Here is a 14,667-nt window from a genome sequence, read left to right on the forward strand (position 1 = left end):
TTGATAAGCGAACACTGGGTTTTGCTATTAAATACCTTTAAAAGTCTTAACTGTGAAAAGGACTGCCTCACAATTGAGGGGGGGGGTTAACTGTTTTTTACAATACAATAAACCCCCAGAAGATTGCTGTCAGTTCATCGGCTGCATATATACCCTACACAGTAGATCCTAGGGACAGCTGCCCTGGGCTCCTACTGGGAGGAAGGCAGGGATATAAATCAATTAAATAAACAGAATTGAGTGCTCTCAAGGTATTTTACAATCGTGGGGTATACTAGCTATCTCCCTTTTCACCTACAAAAACTGAGACCAATTGGAGATTGCTAATTTCAAAGTTTACTTGTTTTCTGAATGGTTTTGGCAGCCATGATACCCTTTCATTAATAATAATAATAATAATAAAATTTTATTTCTAGGCCGCCTATCTGGCCGAATTAACGGCCACTCTAGGCGGCGTACATAGACTAAAATATAACAGAGTAAAATATAACATATAATACTAAACAAAACCACAGTAGTCTATAGACATCCCGAGCAGCAGGTTCACGCACACATACACACACACGGTCTCTGGCCCCTTCAGCAGTTGCTGCTTTTGCAGCTGGAGAGAGACAGGGCCCCACCCTTCCAGGCCAGGTGGAAATCAACCAGAAATGCAGGGAGCAGGTAGGTCTTGCAGAAACTCACACAGGTAGATGGTCTCTGGCCCCTTCAGCAGTTGCTGCTTTTGCAGCTGGAGAGAGACAGGGCCCCACCCTTCCAGGCCAGGTGGAAATCAGCCAGAAATGCAGGGAGCAGGTCTTGCAGAAACTCACACAGGTAGATGGTCTCTGGCCCCTTCAGCAGTTGCTGCTTTTGCAGCTGGAGAGAGACAGGGCCCCGCCCTTCCAGGCCAGGTGGAAATCAGCCAGAAATGCAGGGAGCAGGTCTTGCAGAAACTCACATAGGTAGATGGTCATTAGAACTTTAGATCTTGAAAGTTTGTCATAACAAACACATTTTCAGAACAACGTATGCTCAAATTGATTGTGGTTGGGTTAAATATTCTCATCTGAAACAATTTGGTAGCATTAGAGTTAGGGTGAACTAGTAAAGTGGCACTGTCCAGGATCTAAAGAAGATTGCAACTAGTTCTGTACACTCAATGCGACTATACATTTATATTTTCTCAAAATAAAATGTCCACTGTGGTACATTTTTGAAACTGGAGGAACATTCACAAATAGGGACACTGTTGCAAGAAAAGCCACAGTCAGAAATTTGAGCGTATATAATGTCTCAAGTGGCTTTGATACTGGGCATAATTTTTATGAATTCCACAGAAGTCGTACTGCAAGATCACCATGAATGAATAGCCAAACAGCTTTTGAGATATCTCAGCATCATGCTGATGAACTCCTACGATACGATAGCACAAATCTATACTGATGTCACTCGTAATATTCCTGTCCATTCGCTAAGGTCCAACAGTGCAAGAAGTTGGTGCAAGTTTAAAGACCATTTGTACTGTCATTGTGTCATTTAAGCTAATTAGACTACAATAATGTTAGCTGGTGTCTGAATCATATCCTAAATAGCTTTGGTAGCCTTTGAAACCAAAAGCATAATATATCCTATTCAACATGCATAGCAGCATGCAACACAAGCTGTCTTTTGGAAATAGTTGTCACGGCTTTATCACAAGGAGTGCAAGCCACAACATCCCTGGTTCAAGTGTCACCTCTGCCATGAACTCCCCAAATGGCGTTCGCCAAGCCACTCAGCCTTTGTCCTCAGCTGGAGTGTTAAACTAGAGTAATGCCGATTCACAAGCTTACTGTAAGATCGTATGTGCCTGTCTCAGTTGTATGTGAAGTGCTTGGGGCATTCTAAAATACCATACAAATTCTATGTATTATTATGACAGTAGAGTTATTACCAGACAAGTTTAGGGCAATTACACTAGTGCCTTGATCAACATGGAATAGCTTGTTAAATGCAGATTAAAAAATTGGTCATTAGTCAAAACATATGTGCAGATTTTTCACATTGAGCAGTAAATGTGGGATTCCCTGGCATGTCTCACTTCCTCAAAATATTAGCAATTAGCCTGCAAATGACAACATTCAGCATGCTTCTAACATTTGCAGTGATATGTATACTTTTAGAGGAGTAACACACTCCACTGGGCGTACGCCATTGCTTATACATCAGACGTGATAAACACATCTCTATAGGAGTTGGTACCACTAGTAGTATGACACCAACAGAAGGCATTACTAGTTGAGTATATATTTCTTTACCAGTAATTGTGAGAATGCATCTTTGGTCATGGAAACAAGCCCCAAAGAGTCTGCGTACAACACCAGAGTTACAAAATTTGCTTTGATTTCTCAAGGTTGCTTGTGAACCACTGCCATTTCAAAGTGGGGAACATCAAAGCCAGAAAAACATTGACTGACTTCTGTCTAAAATAAAACAGTACTTTCAAAAGATACTTCAACCTGTTTATGATTTCAAACCAAGCAGATTGTTCAAACGCACAACCCTATTTACATCTCACAGGCAGTCGCAACCAGGTAGGATACGAATTGAGCTTCCTACAGGTAAAGGATCAGGAGGACTCCATGCACAAGGGTGCTGTGATGCTGTTCTCTGAGCAGCACTCTCTACTTCAAGAGGCCCAACTGCCAAAGGGAAATCTGCTAGATGCAACAAGTCAATGTCTAATTGCAAGGCTTTCCCTCTACAGGTGATGACATTAAATGTTTAATAAGATAATTTGTACCATTTCTACTGAATTTTAATCAACAGCTGAGCCTTTAATTTACTCAAATTTAATAAATAAAATTGAAAGAGAAAGCCTTATCTTGCTTGTAACGTGATAATAGACTGCTGTAAGATTGTCTATTCTAAGGTTACCTCTGTGCTTTTAATTGACAGCTTTCATCTCCCAGCTCCTGGATTTAATATTGAAATGCCTTTTAAAAACAGGTTAAATTGCATTATGCAAATATTTTAGCTTTGAGAAGCTGCCATGAAATCATGGCACAAGATACCCACGTACCGAAAGCCAACTCTTATTAAAAAATACCTATAGCTGGAGCATTTATGCAGAGCTCTCTGGCCAACAGAAGAAAAGTTTTCCCCAAGATGTAGACATTCACCTGTATAAGGAGGGGAAAAAAATAGAAGTTAAATATGCCCTTGTATAGATATAAAACAGTATCCTGAAAATGATCAGTTTACATTTAAACAAGCATCCAAGTGTATGAAAAAAATCCACTTCTAGTACTGCCAGTTATTATTTATCAGTCTTAAAGGCCAGAAATATCCACACTGGTTTGTATCCAGTGCTGGCTTTGCACTAGCAGAAAACACTTCCACTCATGTGAAGTAAGGCACCCAATTTTCACCAAGTCCCTCTGCCCACTGCAGTCACCTGGACCTGCCAAAAAGATGCATCTGAGGGTTGCCCAGATTCAGGATATGGCACAGAGAGACTAGTTACAGGGAATAGTATGAGATATCTGGCCTACAGAGCTGCAGTGGGTGGGTGGAACATTGCTGAAAACAGGTTACTGTGCTTTGCATAACCATAGGCACTTCCCACTCGTCTAAAGCTACTGACAGATACAACCCACTGAAAGGAATGAGACACTCTACTCCTTGCCATGTATTATTTATTTATTTATTTATTTTATTTCATTTATATACCGCCCTAAGCCAATATGGCCTTTGATAGACTTCCAATTTGTTCTTAAGCACTTTGGCAACTGTCAGATATTGTTAGCCTGAATCACAACCTTCATTTATTCATATACAAACATCAATTACGCTACAAAGCCATAACTGTTTCATCATTCATCTCCCAGCACTGCAAATCAATCCCCCCAAAAGCAATTACAAAGTTAGCCTGTGTTAGAAGGACATGCGGCACCACTACAATTGCACAAGCTCCATTCGGCAAGGTTGTCAAACAAATAATTGTGTCTTGGCTCTCCTACTTCAGCGTATCAAGTTCATGAATATCGTCTCTCTGAAGGATATGGAAAAAGCCAGTGGGTAAACAGGAAGAGATGTCACAAAACGTACAGTACAGGTCAGCACATGAAGAAGCACCAAGTAAAAGTGGATGCTGGTCAAGGTGTAGCATAAAGCTCTCGGTGGTCTTAAAAGGGGCCAGCATTTTCAAGTAAGCTTCCTTACAACACCTATGATTGTGAGGGGAGGAAAAACACATTTCACCTATAGCAATATTCCTCATCTCAGTTATTCATAGTTCATACGAATTTTTACTATGCAATAAATTCTGTAGATGTCTTATCAAGAAAATGGCTTCTTACAGGTTTTTAGAAAATTACTTTTTTTTTTAGACTGAAGAGTATTCTCCAAGTTGTATTACCCTCTTAATTGGCTGACCTTCAGCTCTAACCCTTCTATGTAGAAAGTTGGCCAGTCATATCTTTGAGCCAAACACCATAGCTTTTTCCTGCTTATTACAATTAGTATCTTTCCATTTACATATGTGCAGGGAGGGCAATGCACAGATCAACCAATCGACATTTCTGTCTACTGGTCCTCTGCCCTTTCCCATTCTTTACATGAAAGCAGGAAAAACATCCATGGGTTGCCACAAACTAAATCCAGCAGAGCAAGAGCAAGAAGCCTCTTGTAACCAATGCCAAACATATTGCAGGGAGGGAGAAAAAACAAGGTAAGTGGGGTCAGGGCACAAAGCTCAAATTGTTACCTGTGGCTAGGGGCACCAATATCTGGAAGCCCCCTCCCAGAAAAAAAAGCCAGTATAAGCACAATATTCAAGAAGTTGCACTTTAGATACCACATTGCAACACATTCTTCATCTTTCTCCCCTCCCCCATCCTTTAAATAAGTGTGGTAATATCACAGAATTGCATCTTGAACAGTGTTTGGAATGAACTAGTTCAAAAATCTCTGAACTACACCTGAAAGTAGTTCCCATAATTGCCAGGTGAATGAAAGGTGAACTCAGTTCATTCTGGGATAGAACTTTGAATGACTTCTAATTCATCTTCATGCTCATTCCTTCTATCCACCACAGCAGGAGACCAGGAATCAGCTTTTTCCTTCTAAATGCAAGTAAGTCAATCAGACATCTATAAAGAAAGTTAGAGAGCAAAACATGGAGGTAATGTTCTAAGGCTTATTAGGCAGATATGGGAGCTCTTCTATTGATAAGCACGGTTAGTCACTTTATTGCTGTTGCAAAGCAATCAGAAGGAAGGAATGTGAAGCATTTCCTGTATCTCCCTGTGAAGAGATTCACTCTCTTGCAACAGAAACAACTTGCAGTGAGAAGTATAGATACAGAAATAAAACGAATGATGCCTTGTGCATTTTACTGTGCGTTAGTTATTGTAAACCGCCCAGAGAGCTCTGGCTATGGGGCGGTATATAAATACAATAAATAAATAAATAATACAGTTGTGTGGCTGCACAAATGAATCCTGCTCCTGGGAGGAAGGGTGGGATATAAATTTAATAAATAAATAAATAAATAAATAAATAAATAGTGTAAGCCTTTTGTAGAATGGAAATACAATTATGGGGAAGCTTCGCCTCTTGACATTCTGTCTGTCAGATATCTTATTACTTGTGCATGGCTCCTGATTTACTTTTGTGCCCTATACTTAAGCACAGCAGTTCATAACATTCTGAATGCTGAGGGGGAAAATGCCAAGGATGAACATTCAAATTGAACTGGTTTATTTTCCAAAGAACAAACTGGAATAACTTCCTTTTTGAACAGCATGAGCTTGAACTAGTTCCTTTTTAAAATTAACTTTCCAAGTACTGATCTTAAACATGCACACCATCCAGGGGTAGTGAACCTTTGGCACTCCAGATTTTGCTGAAGTACAATACCCATCAACCCCAGCAAGCATGGTCCATGGGCAGGGATGATAGGAGTTGTGGTTCAGCAACATCTGGAGCGCCAAAGTTTCACCACCTCTGAACCAACTTTCATTCTGATATCTCAATCTTCAAGAGAGAGATGACATTACAATATATTTTTCATTTTCCTCACCCATCCCACCAAATTGAAAATACATGCCCAGTCCAGCTGATGTTCTGACTAGTGTCCTGAAAGTACACATCAAATGTCATTCCAGCATCTCAGATGTGCAAGAGAAATATAAACTCAATCACAGGATTTCACCAACACACGGTCTGCACTAACCATTTAAAACCAAACCATGAACTGAGGTTCTCAGCCTAGGGCAAACCATAGTTTAGAGATGCTTGTCTGCTTTTGTATTCCACCTGTTTAGTAGCTCCTGTTTCTGTAATGCAGGGACTTCCTAGAGGCAGAGTAAAGGCCATAACTATGGTTTGTCAATTCAGACATGTCAAACCATACTTCATGCAAAACCATTCTGTGGATATCCAATTCAAACTATTATTTCAGAACCTTGTTTGTGATCAACAAGCCAACTCTGTCTATTCAGGTATCTCACCAAACCATAGTCAAGATTTCCTTTACCAAGTCTGGGTGTAAATTTTCACTGAATGCAGCCATCATGCTACAAACTAAAATTCTAAATAGCCAAATCAAACGTTACTTTTTCTAATGACAGTGTGAAGTAGTTTCTATTCTTAGGCCTACAAAAGTTTTCAAAGATAAGATTTTATCTGATGCTGCCCTTGCACGAGCAATTTCTGTTCACACGGCAGGACTTCACCTTCCTTTCTTCCCCACCGCAGCGTCTCCTGCTTCTCCCAAAATCTATTCCAGATGTCTGGGGTGACGATTTCTGCTTCAGCAATTACTGTATTTCATCCATATAGTCTACCTAGTTTTATCTAAGGCTGGAGACAGAGGACAATACATACAAACATAAGAAGAGCCTGCTGGATCAGGCCAGTGGCCCATCTAGTCCAGCATCCTGTTCTCACAGTGGCCAACCAGGTGCCTGGGGGAAGCCCGCAAGCAGGACCTGAGTGCAAGAACACTCTCCCCTCCTGAGGCTTCCGGCAACTGGTTTTCAGAAGCATGCTGCCTCTGACTAGGGTGGCACAGCACATCAGTTGTGGAGAACCTTTGGCCTTCCAGATGTTGCTAGACTACAACTCCCAACATCCTTTGCCACTGGCTATGCTTGTTGGGGCTGATGAGAGTTGTAGTTCAACATCTGAAAGGCCAAAGATTCCCCACACCCGCAACAGAGAATTGAAGGTCATTTAACAGAGCCATTATTGCTATGGTACACCTCTCTCTTTTTATTTATTTATTTATATCCTGCCCTTCCTCCTAGAAAGAGCCCAGGGCAGCTCTTTTGATTCACTACGGCCAAAAATCAACAAGAGCAGATAGTAAAATGACCGTATACCAGTCCAGTATTGTCTACTCTGACTGGCAGCAGCTTTCCCGGGTCTTAGGCAGACACAGGTCTTTCTTATCACCTGCTACGTGATCCTTTTAACTGGAGATGCCAGGGACTGAACCTGGGACTTTCTGCATACAAAGTAGATGCTTCACCACTGAGCAATGGGCCCTCCATACATACACACCAAAGACAATGACATCTTACCAACTCTGACTCCGAAAAAAAATCTGTCTCCATTCCTAACTTATCCCGCTTTTCCCATTTGCACTCACAAGCAAGGCAGACAGCTTAGCTCTACACAAAACACTTGATATCAAGGGCTCGAGGGAATTTCTGATCTAAACTCTTAAGTACAATTTCTCAGCGTTTGGTTTTATCATTGATCGAGATAGGAAGTCTGCATGCATTGCACACTGTTCCATTGCTCCACTGGGTTTTCCCATATACCTCATGCATGTTTAATGCCAGGACAAAAAGTCAGCAGTAAGAAATTGGTTTAGACTCCCTTGATAAGCAAGTGTTACTGATGCTTCAGCTGGAGAACACACACATGCTCACACTTCATTTTGGAATTATGAAGTATTTATAAGCTTGAACTGGAGCTTTATCTCCAGTTTTGCTGCATTGTATCCATTTATTGTGCTCTGCCCTGAGCCTTTTTGGGGGCTGCCATTTGCATGTATTCAAAATTCTTGCTTCTCACATGTTTTTTTATCATCTTAAAAAGTGCATGGGCATCTTCCACTTTTGGGTTGCCTCAAGCTGCCTTTTTGAAGATAATTCTTTCCTACAGGTCCTCACGCTATCTTTGCAGCACCTGAAAGCTGGTGTAGCATAACTGGTAAGAGTTGCCTTCGCCACAGTCTCCCTTAGACAAGCCAATATGCTCTTAGCCCCAGCTCTCCAGCTGAAATGTTGGTAACCAAGCCAAAATCTGTGATCACCAGAACCCTGCCCTTCCCTCATCTGCAACCTCATACTGCATCTCCATGCAAGATCGGGGCAATCCCCCTCCCTATGCTCCATGTTTGGAGCTGGGGGAAGGATGCGCCCGTGCAACTGCAGGGATCATCTTTCCCATAGCTCTGCTGAACTTCTTAAGCTTATCACAAACGTGGGGACAAACCCCACCAACTCTCCTGCTCCAAACGGAAGAGGAAGGCTGTCCTCATTATCCTCACCAGAGCAAAACAGAACACTCACTGAGGTGGGCATAGCAAGCAGCTGTGGAGCCCTGTTTGAGGTTAACACACACTTACCTTACAGGGTTATCCTAAGAATTACTAATTTTTTAAAAAAAATATTCAAAAAGAGCCACAGAAACTGTAAATATTTTAAATGGCCTTTTCCAGCTTCTGTGCAAATAAAGGTAAAGGTAAAGGTGTCCCCGCACTTATAGTGCGAGTTGTTTCCGACTCTTAGGGTGATGTCTTGTGACGTTTACTAGGCAGACCTTATATATGGGGTGGGATTGCCAGTTCCTTCCCTGGCCTTTCTTTACCCCCCAGCATATGCCGGGTACTCATTTTACCGACCACAGATGGATGGAAGGCTGAGTGGACCTCGACCCCTTTTACCGGAGATTCGACTTCCTCCTTCCATTGGAATCGAACTCTGGCCGTGAGCAGAGCTTTGGCTGCGTTACCACTGCTTACCTCTCTGCGCCACGAAGGATCTCAAACTACAAATAGCAAGCCATATTTTTGCCAAACGAATTTGATTCCCAAAAGATGTGAAGCCAATTGCAATAGCACTTAGTCTACCGAAGATTGCAGGTAAGCAGGAGGACAGGAATTCATGTGCTTCATTGTCATCAAGGTCAAGAAGAGCAATTCCAGTCAGAGATAGCACGGAATTGCAGGGATGGTGTCAGGAAAACTAAAGCTAAGAATGAGCTGAGGTTAGCAAGGGATGCTAAAAGCAACAAAAAAGTTTTCATCAGGTACATCCATAGTAAAAGACAGAGAAAAGAAATGGTGGCACAGCTACTCAGTGAGGATGGCAAAATGATAACAGATGACAAAGAAAAGGCAGAAATGCTCAATTCCTACTTTGGCTCAGTCTTCTCCCAAAAAAGGGTCTATGACCCTCCCGGGAAACAGGAAGTAGAAGGGGCAGGATTTGACCTTGAGATTGATAGACAAACAGTCAAGGAATACCTAATCACTTTGAATGAGTTCAAATCAGCAGGGCCCGATAAACTGCATCCTAGAGTATTGAAGGAACTGGCTGAAGAACTCTCAGAACCACTGTCTATTATCTTTGCAAAATCGTGGAGGACTGGTGAAATGCCGGATGACTGGAGGAGAGCTAATGTTGTCCCTATCTTCAAAAAGGGCAAGAAGGAGGAACCAGGGAACTACAGACCAGTCAGCCTAACATCAATCCTTGGAAAAACTCTGGAGCAGATTATAAAGCAGTCAATCTCTAAGCACCTTGAAAGCAATGCAGTGATTACTAGGAGCCAACATGGATTTATGAAGAACAAATCCTGCCAAACTAATATTATCTCATTTTTTGATTGGGTAACTTCCCTTGTAGACTGTGGGAATGCTGTGGACATAATATATCTCGACTTCAGCAAAGCTTTTGAGAAAGTGCCCCATGATATTCTGATTAGCAAGCTAGCTAAATGTGGGCTGGATGGAACAACTATCAGGTGGATCCACAGTTGGATCCAGAATCATACTCAAAGAGTGCTTATCAATGGTTACTTCTCAAACTGGGCAGAAGTAACGAGAGGGGTACCACAGGGCTCGGTCCTGGGCCCAGTGCCCTTCAACATTTTCATTAACGACTTGGATGAGGAGGTACAGAGCATGCTTATCAAATTTGCAGATGATACAAAATTGGGGGGCATAGCTAATACCGTGGAAGACAGAAACAAAATTCAAAGGGACCTTGATAGGCTGGAGCATTGGGCTGAAAACAACAGAATGAAATTCAACAGGGATAAATGCAAAGTTCTACACTTAGGAAAAAGAAACCAAATGCACAGTTATAAGATGAGGGATACTTGGCTCAGCAATACGACATGTGAGAAGGAATCGTTGATCACAAGCTGAATATGAGCCAACAGTGTGATGTGGCTGCAAAAAAGGCAAATGCTATATTAGGCTACATTAACAGAAGTATAGTTTCCAAATCGTGTGAAGTATTAGTTCCCCTTTATTCAGCACTGGTTAAGCCTCATCTTGAGTACTGCATCCAGTTCTGGTCTCCACACTCAAGAAGGATGCAGACATACTGGAACAGGTTCAGAGGAGGGCAACAAGGATGATCAGGGGACTGGAAACAAAGCCCTATGAGGAGAGACTGAAAGAACTGGGCATGTTTAGCCTGGAGAAGAGAAGACTGAGGGGAGATATGATAGCACTCTTCAGGTACATGAAGAGTTGCCACACAGAGGAGGGCCGGGATCTCTTCTCAATCGTCCCAGAGTGCAGGACGTGGAATAATGGGCTCAAGTTGCAGGAAGCCAGATTTCAACTGGACATCAGGAAAAACTTCCTAACAGATTTTAAAATAGAAGAAAAGGTGAAATATTTAGGTATTATTATGACAAATAAAAAATCAAAGTTGTTTCATAATAATTATGAAAAATTATGGACAGAGATTAAGAAAGATTTGTTAAGATGGGATAAATTACAGTTGTCATTAATGGGTAGAATATCTGTAATAAAAATGAATGTATTGCCGAGAATGATGTTTCTATTTCAAACAATACCTGTCATATCCTCTGATTTACCTTTTAAACAATGGCAAAAAGATATTTCTAAATTTGTTTGGCAGGGGGAAAAACCAAGAGTTAAATTTAAATTATTACAAGATGCCAAAGAAAGAGGAGGACTGGGATTATCAAATTTGAGACTTTATTTTGCTGCTTGTTGCTTAGTCTGGATAAAGGAATGGATTGTATTGAGGAACAAAAGATTATTGGATTTGGAGGGCCACAACCTGAAGTGGGGATGGCATGGATATCTATGGTATGATAAAGTAAAAGTTAATGTGGATTTTAATAATCATTTTATAAGACGTCCTTTGTTGAAAATATGGAATAAATACAAAACAAGGTTTTTTTCGAAAATACCACTATGTGTTTCAAGTCAAGAAGCATTTTATAGAAGAGAAATGGCTGGAAAAGAGAAATGGTTAACTTACCAAGAACTATTAGAAAATGTACATGGAGAATATATAATGAAAGAGAGAGAACAACTAATAAAGGAAGGATATAGTTCTCAATGGTTTGCCTATTTACAATTGTTAGAAAGATACAAATTGGATAAGAAAATGTATGGGTTTGAAATAAATAAATCTGATTTTGAAATAGGTTTGTGTACAAATGATGAATGTATAATTGCAAAAATGTATAAATTTTTATTGAAAATGGACATGGAAGAAGAACAAGTAAAAGAATGTATGGTCAAGTGGGCAAAAAATTTTGGTTATAATATACAAATGGATCAATGGGAAAATATGTGGAAAAAAGGTTTGAAATTTACATTATGCTATAATCTTAAAGAAAATTTTTATAAAATGATGTATCGTTGGTACATGACTCCAGAAAAGTTGTCAAAAATGTATAGTAATGTTTCTAATGTATGTTGGAAATGTAAACAACAAGAAGGATCTTTTTATCATATGTGGTGGTCGTGTAAACAGGCAAAATTATTTTGGGCACAGATAGGTAGGATGATGCAAAAAATCTTAAAGATAAATATTCAGTCAAAGCCAGAATTTTTTTTATTGGGTTTTATGGATAAACAAAAGGAAAAGAAATATGGAAGAATAATATTATATATGATTACGGCAGCAAGATTATTATATGCACAAAAGTGGAAAATGGAATCAATACCAACAATGGAAGAATGGCTATTGAGATTAATGGATTTAGTTGAGATGGACAAATTGACATGCCTTCTCAGAGAAAAAACGACAGATACATTTCTTAAGGAATGGAAGCCTCTTTTGGACTTTTTGTTGAAAGAAAAAAATGAAATGATGATAATGGGATTTGACTATTAATTAAGATAGACCATGGGAAAAAGTGAATTTCGTATGTTTTAGGGGACAGGTTTGATATATATTATATACTTATAGCTGATCTGTAACAAATCGGAAGTCAAGTTCTTTTTTTATTTTTGTTGTATTGTTTTTGTTGTTTGATTTTGTTTGTGTTTGTTTTATGAAAATTTGAATAATAAAAATTATTACAAAAAAAAAAAAAGGAAAAACTTCCTAACTGTAAGAGCCATATGACAATGGAACCAATTACCTAGAGAGGTAGTGGGGTCTCCGACACTGGAGACATTCAAGAGGCAGCTGGACAGACATCTGTTGGGAATGCTTTGATTTGGATTCCTGCATTGAGCAGGGGGTTGGATTTAATGGCCTACTCTACTATTCTATGATTCTATGAGATATCTAAGGCACTCAAGCTACTGGATACAGGCGGGCCCCTCTTATACAGCAGGTTCCGTTCTGGACTGCCGCCGTAAAGCGTAAATCGCCGTAAAGTGGAACCCATTGAGGATAATGGGGTGCATCACACGAAAATGATGCGAAAATGGCGCAAAAGCACAAAAATGGCTTTAAAACGGGGAATTTCCCCTAATTGAAAGCCGCCGCATTAGCGGAACGTCGGAATGCGAAGCACCAGTAAGCGGTGCCCTACTGTACCATATCAAGTTACCAGCTGTTCAAAACATACTGTAAAAATAAGTCCCACAGTTTCACTCTGGAGATTACAAAATAAATATTTCAGAAGGAAAATAATTATTATATCGTGACAGACAGTCAAGAGAGATCAAGACAGTTTCCTAAGCAGGAATTTCAACACCTATTGAAACTATCTTCCTTAACTATCAGTTCAGTCTTTTGAATTACTTCTTCAACCATACTACATATTATCTACATATTATGCTGCCCTGGGCTCCTGCTGGGAAGAAGGACAGGATATAAATCCAATAATAAATAAATAAATAATAAAATATCTGCTCATACTATACCAAGACAAGCTGTTCCCCCTCCCCAGACAATGTCCTCCAAAGACTGGGGGTTACCTCTGTGGGGAAATCTTCCTAGTGAATAAGAGTTGTTAGCATGCTCCACATTCAGTCACAAGCTTCAAAACTGGATACTTCCTCCAGTTCTATCTTTTCAAATCTTAGCTTCCAATTTAGAGTGCAGTATCTACACAAAGCAGCTTTTTTTTTTACCCTTCAATTCCTGACTTCTATGGTGTGTGTGGGATTTTTCCCTACCATATTGTATCTGCAAGCCTGTGCCTGTAAAAATCCATGAGACATTCTAGGTTTTTTCCCTCAGGATAACGAGGAAGACAAGTCATAATACAGACACCACAAAGAAGTCCCTGGGGAGAACAGACACAGCCTGCAATAACTTATTTATTTTATTGGCAAAAATTTATACACCGCCAATATTAAGAAGAAAATATCAGGGTGGCCAACAGCATAAAATTGATAATAAAATTACATTTATAAAACAAGTACAAAATACACCACAAATCAGTTGTTAAGCTTAATACATCAACAAAGCTGGAATACTCCTCAGGTGATGAGTTTAAGCAGGTGCCTAAAAGCCAATACCGGCGGTGCCTGCCTGAGGTTCACTGGTGGCGTGTTCCAAAGAACAGGTGCTGCCACATTAGATTAAAGTCCCTGGTCTTAGTGGACATAAGATGAACCTTGGGAACATGCTTGCTTTAAAAATTCAGCCCACCCTCACACAGCTTAGGATGAGGCTGCTCTGGGGACTTTTATGTTGTGGTTTAAGGTTGCCTTCCCTCCCCACCCCCTAAAATCCATCAAAGTGACTTATATATACAGTGCCTTGCAAAAATAATCAGACCCCTGACCAATGCTCTCATATTACTGAATTACAAATGGTACATTGTAATTTTGTTCTGTGTGATATTTTGAAACAAAATCAATTACTGTAAGGTAACATTGGTTTTATGTTGGGAAATGTTTGTAAGAAACATAAAAAACTGAAACATGTTACTTGCATAAGTATTCAACCCCTGTGCTGTGGAAGCTCCCAGTTTACACAGATGAAATAAATTGTCCTATCCAAGACACAATTCTCCACCTGTGAACCATTAACATGGCTGTCACATTGTCAGGATAAAAACGCCACTGTTGAGGGATCATTGGTCAGGCTGTGGATCTGAAGGAAAATGAAGACCAAAGAGCATTCTACAGAAGTGAGAGATAATGTAATACTAATCCATAGATTAGGAAAAGGGTACAAAATAATATCCAAGTGTTTGGATGTCCCAGTGAGCACAGTTGGATCA

The 14,667-nt window shown here is 40.1% G+C and overlaps 1 pseudogene; it reads right to left on the bottom strand.

Moving 5' to 3' along the window:
* The window catches only part of LOC133378053 (transcription factor IIIB 90 kDa subunit-like), a 70,108-nt pseudogene extending 66,965 nt beyond the window's left edge, over positions 1–3,143 (bottom strand).
* Between the last annotated feature and the right edge of the window lie 11,524 nt (positions 3,144–14,667).

Source organism: Rhineura floridana, chromosome 2 (genome assembly GCF_030035675.1).
Source record: "Rhineura floridana isolate rRhiFlo1 chromosome 2, rRhiFlo1.hap2, whole genome shotgun sequence".
NCBI lineage: Eukaryota > Metazoa > Chordata > Lepidosauria > Squamata > Rhineuridae > Rhineura > Rhineura floridana.